This window comes from Pinus tabuliformis, chromosome 3_2 (assembly GCF_031772625.1).
Source record: "Pinus tabuliformis cultivar Carrire ecotype Pingquan chromosome 3_2, CPIR1, whole genome shotgun sequence".
NCBI classification, from domain to species: Eukaryota; Viridiplantae; Streptophyta; class Pinopsida; order Pinales; family Pinaceae; genus Pinus; species Pinus tabuliformis.
This window is the reverse complement of record NC_142302.1, coordinates 624,892,590-624,899,157: the sequence shown is the minus strand read 5'-3', so window position 1 is coordinate 624,899,157 and position 6,568 is coordinate 624,892,590. Positions and strand designations below refer to the sequence as shown.

General features: G+C 33.0%; 1 pseudogene; it reads right to left on the bottom strand.

Moving 5' to 3' along the window:
* Nucleotides 1–3,441: 3,441 nt before the first annotated feature.
* LOC149182180 (uncharacterized) lies at nt 3,442–3,708 on the bottom strand (annotated as a pseudogene).
* Nucleotides 3,709–6,568: the final 2,860 nt, after the last annotated feature.

Below are 6,568 nucleotides of genomic sequence, written 5' to 3'. Positions count from 1 at the left end.
TGTAAAGACCAAATTACCTCGAAACCCAAAAGTACGTGGTCGCACAATAAGATTTCCTAACCAAAGTTTATCCAACCAGGGAACAAACCTAGCCCTATAAATCCCCCATAATTCACTTCGAACTAGATTCACATTCCCTAGCTCAAGCCTTATATAGGAAAGACAAACCAATGCCCAATAACAAATTGACAACAAACCTCAAACTAATGCTAGAGACCATAATTGAAATATGGAACACAAAGTTTTAAACCCTAAAATTCCAAACCTAGACACAACGAATCGCCAAAAGAAGGGGACCAAGTAAAACAGATAAAGAGCCTAATAATTTGCACCGAATATGAAGCTAGATGCCCTTGACAATCCTTCTGGATAACAATCTCCTAGTGGTCGAGCACAATACTAGACTTCCATGGAGCCTAACGCATTTAACCCTTGCTTATGCAAACTTGCACGACCACTTCTCAGACCTTCAAAACCATCCACAAACCACAACATAATGATTCTTACATAATCAATTTTAGCAAAAAAGCTAAACCAGGAGGCCGAGGACCTTCGCTCGATGCATCTCCATTCACCACAATATGCCTCAACCTTCATCAAAGTTGTTTAATAAAAATCACCGTCGACTGGAAGACTACATACGCATGCATGCAAGAGCAGACCATACTCTCCCTCCTTAAATGCTTAATGTGCATTATAGGGTGGCGGGCGGTACCTTTGAGACCCTATTAAATCTACATTTATACCCATAAAAAAGCATCATTATTATTATTTAAGTCTATCAACATAAATTAAAAATATAATCGTAAATTTAAAACAAATAAAATATTATTTTCATCTCTTTACTCACCTACGCCATAAATTTATTATTTATTTAATTATTTTTAAAATTTTATAAAAAACAAAATCAAACCTACAATTTTATTTATTTATTTAAGTTGTTTCTAGGTTAAAATTCATTCGTATATTAAATTTAAAAATAAATACAAAATCAAACCTACAATTTTGTTTCTAGGTTAAAATTCATTCGTATATTAAATTTAAAAATAAATACATAAATTTTTGCTCTAATTTTTTATATCTTTTGTGAATAACATATTCTATCATATACTTTATATTATTCAAATATTTTACAACTTGCAAAGTGACACCCTCTTATCTAATAGATACCATACCAAGATGCAAAACATATTTTTCTTCAGCAAAAGTTTATCAACTACTTCAACTATTACAACTGCAACACTATGTTGTTGTTGTTTTTTCTAAATCCCATTTAACTACTTCAACTATTACAACTACAACACTATGTTGTTGTTGTTGTTTTTCTTAAATCCCATTTAATCATCTGCATGTTTAAAAGTTCACATATTTCTTGAACACCGAGTATTTTCAATTTTTTGATCACTCATTGGTGGTTACATATGTTGTCAATAAGAGGATAGATGAATATTGTTACTTTAAGTTGCTCTCTTGTTCTAAATGAGAGTACACGTTTTCTTTTCCTTACTTTACTTTTGATATTCATTGAATTCTTGATTTAATAATTAAATCAATCATTTGCTTTCAATTATGTTTGTGCCCATGCAAAAGGGTTTATCAATATTTATGAATAAATATATTATTATCTATATTTTAATAATTTAATATTATTTCAAAATTTTATATGGGGAATAATTTTATCTTGTTTATGTTGATTTTTTTTAAATTATAAATGGAATAGTTAATTGGATAGTATTTTTTTTTTTTTTAAATTATAAGGAAATTTAAGAAATGTTTCTCCACGTTTGTGAATGGTATTTCTAGTAAACTTATTGGCATGAAGTAGTCTGCATATAAAGCGACTTGAACTAGACAGCTACTTTGATGGAACTAGATATATGCCTATCAAAATTGGCAACAACTAGTTATGTTGGAGTATTTAACTCCTATTTGTCTTATGTGTATGTGATTGTATTTAATTATTGAGATTATTAGTCATTATTAGGTAGAGTTCTAGTCTCTACTAGAAGGAGTTTGTTCCTATTATTTAGGAGGTTGTTGAGACCTAGTTGGATGTGAGAGATTCTCTCCAACTAGTTAGTTTCCTAGATTGGTGCATGGTTGAGATATTTGTTCAACTAAAGGATTGTGTATCCAAGATAGTATGTTTATCTTGAGATATAACTTGATGTATTTATATTTATGCTTTTATATTGTTAATGTATAGCGCTAAACACCATTTTATGTGTGCAATAATGTCTACTCCCCTACATCTCGACACATATAAAGAAACAACCTTCCATTAGAATGCATGTGACCCTAATTGTTACAATCATTGATATTCTAGAATGCTCCCACATGTACATGGTACATTCAACTTTTTGATGAACTCCTCCTGCATATAAAACTTCACCTCCTAGAGTCTACAACAAAAAATATGGTCCACTCATAAAACATCCAACTAACACATTGCCCACTCCACCAATTGTTAAAGGACTCCCCCTTACAGAGGCTATTGAAATAAAACAGGCAAACTATCAAGTCATTGTCATGGACATATGATAAAGGGGTATGCATGCCTCTCTAGGTCTTACAACAATATGCCCTCTTCATGTAACATAGATATGGGTACAACACACTCCATCTCATGGAGATACCAAGTGTAAACTCAAACATTTTCATGGAGCATTACATGAACTTAAACATGACACTATAGACTTGTTATAAATATAACATGTGGATCACATTACAATATGGTCATGGGTTTATTATTATTCAACACCTCACACAATTTTAGCATAGTTTGTCCACATCATCCAATTTTAATGGTTGTTGCGAGAACCAATGTCCTTTACTACCATAACATTTCCATAGACAATGTCCTATGCTTCCTTGGACCAAGCTCCAAAGAAATATTTATTGTGTCGAAGACCTCTTTGTCCTCCCTGTTGTAATGTTGTCATTCCACTCAAATAATTCAACCTGCAATCAACACTTGGTTTTCAAGCGAGAATAATGCAACTCGCTTCCACCTAAAAAAAAAATCATGCTCCTCTCTTCACCTAAATAATTTTCATCATGTACCAATTGGAAACCAAGTAACACCGATAACTTAGATCGACTTGGAACCTATTGTACTCTAGGGCCTAACATCAATTCGACCATGAAGACTGAGTAATTGGCCATCCTATGGATCTAATTCTATTTATCAAGATACATGGGTGCCACCTGCTATATTCACCAATTGTTTAGAAAAGTAGTATGGATATAGGATTTATCCATCTCAATCTTGCATTCTTTGCAATGCCAATCAAGACTTATAATGCACAACTTGACAAATAGTTCAGGGAGTAAAACACATAGGTAGAACTCATTTCCTTAAGGAATCCTCAATCAAATCCCTTCACTCTAATTCAAACTCCTTACACATCATTGATAGAGCATTACTTAGCCCATTCACCATCACATCCCTTTATTCATAGACATGTCTATGTAATTCTTGACTAAGATGGTCTTATAAGGTTTCACTAAAGTAATCTTGGCAATTCACTCTCCAACTTGAGAAGAGAGAATTTGGCTTAACGTCATTTGTCTCTTTTCATTTGCTTCCCTCTTTTGTTCCTCTTGTGCTTGTTGTTGCTCGACACTTTGTTGGTTGCCAAGACTTCATTGTGCCATTATCTCTTGCATTCTTCTTTGCCTAATTGCATCTAATTCTAGATAATCCATGGTTGTAAGCAATGAAATTCCTTCTACACGCTTTCTCCCTTGTTTTGGTATCTTCTCCCTTGTTTCTTTGCACACTAGTGGAGAGATAAAGCACAATATTCGTTTTATTTAACCAACAACACAATATGTCTCATACAACCTTGGACAATGATCCACAAATGTCTGCACTTCTTCTGCTCTTCAAAAAATTGGAAGCACTCGGGTTATGGAAAACATTAAAATATTCATAGGTTGCCTAGGTGTTGAGCCCACATATTGACCTTATGACCATTCCACCAATTGACCCTTTCCTAAGCAGATCTAAAAAATATTAATTGTTTCAATCTCCTCATTAAGCAATGGAAAAACCAACTACAAACATAGTAGATTAGTTCCCTTCATAGAGAAACCAAGGATACAAAACGCACTACTCTACTCTCCTTACATATCCTGAGCCCTCCTATGAGGGAGTCAAGCCCAAACCTGCACTGATACCATGTTAAGTTATGAAGAGCAGATTTTATTACACACACAAAAATGGGTCGAGTGATCTATATTAACAATGTAATAATACAAGCCCGTAGGGGGCGACTCAATTAACAACCATCATGATAATGAAGTGTTATGTACCATGACATTCAAGGTTCAAATCCCTCTGATTTACCCATGGGTCGCATGTTGGGGGTGATGTGGTTAACCTATAGTTATAGTGGCATTGTTCATAGTCAACCACGTGTCACGTGAGTATGAGACCAATCCAGTGACTAATTCCTCTAGTAAAAAAAATAAAAATAAAAAGTAATAATACAAATATAAATACATTAAGTTATGTATCAAGATAGAAAAACTATCTTGGACATGCAATTTCTCAGTTGAGTAAATGTCCCAACCACACACCAATTTAAGAAACTAACTAATTATAAAGAATCTCCCGAGCCAACTAAACCTCAACAACCTCTTACAAACTATAAAACATTCTATATGTAAAGAACCAACTCTACTTAATAATAACCAATAATTTTAATAATCAAATATACTCACACTTTCATAAAACAAATAAAAATTATATCATCCAACAAGTTAAACTAACCCTTAAACCACCTACTAGTTAAAAAAATATGCCTATACAAAAGTCTTTATTTATTTATATATAAAGTCAGCTTATCTTTGTCTACTTATCTCTTAAAAATATCGATAATCATTCAAAAAAATATTATAATCAAATACACGAAAATATCGACGCATTCAAAAAAAATTATTATAATCAAATACACGAAAATGACTCTATAAATTTTTTAGTATATCGACATTGATGCCATAGTCAACATTAATCGTATTTTAAGAGAAACAGGTACCCAAAAGGACACTTCTAATAAGATCTCTTACTTTGAAGAATAATTGAAAACTGATTTTTTTTTCATAAATATTATATTTTAAATAATAAAAGGTAATTTTTAAAATACTTTGAATTTTAATTTTTTCTAAGAAAATATTTTTAATTAAATATAACATTAACTTACTAATTCATATATATATATTCAATTTTAAGGTCATGGTCAGATATCAAATTGGTGTATAAGATCTTTTTGTTCGTGGGACAAGAGACCTACCTCCGCGTAACAATTTGACTACTAAATCTACGAAGGCATACATACTCTACCCCCTCTAGTTTTGAACCTGTGACCTCTTAGGAGAAAACACATGCTCTTAACCATTAAGCCCACCCACACACACACACACTATATATATATGAATTAAGGGATACATATTGATTTAGCAAAGATGCACTTAAAAGATATAAAAGTATGAAATAGAGATTTGAAAGGGCCACTCCTAAATCATAAACTCTATAATTTTATCTAGCTTATATGGAATTAGAAGACTAAAAAAATATACAAATATTCTTGTAATATAGAGTTGAAGGAAAACTTCAAGCACAAAATTACAAAAGCAAAATATTAACTAGGGATTTGTATGAGGAGAATAACTAGTAAACTTAGGATGTACAAAAAAGCCTTTTAGAATGATTGCATTGAGGTTTTGGAGGGTGTCGTTCACTGTATTTGTTGGATAGGAGCTAAAATTACTAGAAGATTGACAATGCACGAAACCTTGATGTCATCCATTGCTGAATTCCAAGAGCTAGGTACATATTGCATCGATCTCATCTTGAATTTGTCTGATGAATTCTTTGCTTTGGACTAGGATGTCCATCATATTTCCTAGGCATACTTCTAAATTAGCCAACCAAATTTTCATGGCTTGCGAGGAGGAACGAATATCATTTATCTCGTTCTTTGATTGGGTGAATGTAGACTTGACTGTAAAGAGGGTACACAGAGCCATCCTTGCAGCATGTGCTAAGAAGGACCAAAGCAACTAACAGCGAAAGATAGGAAAATCAAAGAACACAAAAGAGTGGGCATGTAAAGGTGAAAACCTAGGGGGAGATAGATTTACAAAGATCACGAGAGAGGAGATCTAGGGAACATAAACAAAAACTCACTAGATGAAATCCATGAAGAAGCATGATGAAACAACTAGACAACCATGACTAATAGAGTGTGCAAAATCTCACCTTGGTGTGTTAGGGTGGTTCGGGTAAACTTGACTCAATCAAGTTACCAATGGTTTTCAAGCTCCAGGTTTATGAGAACCCATTGTTTTTCTTGTGGTATTCATGTGGAATATAATGTATTTAAAGGCGGAAAAACTCCAAGTAAATTTGTCTTGGTGACCAATGGGATCCCAAGCAACAACGTCTTTAGAAACCACCCCTTCTCTCAGTGTTTTTTGATCTTAACAGTTAGTATTAGAGCAAGGTGAGGTGAGCGCAATAGATGATTACTAATTGGAGGTAAGAAGCATAGTGCAACATGGA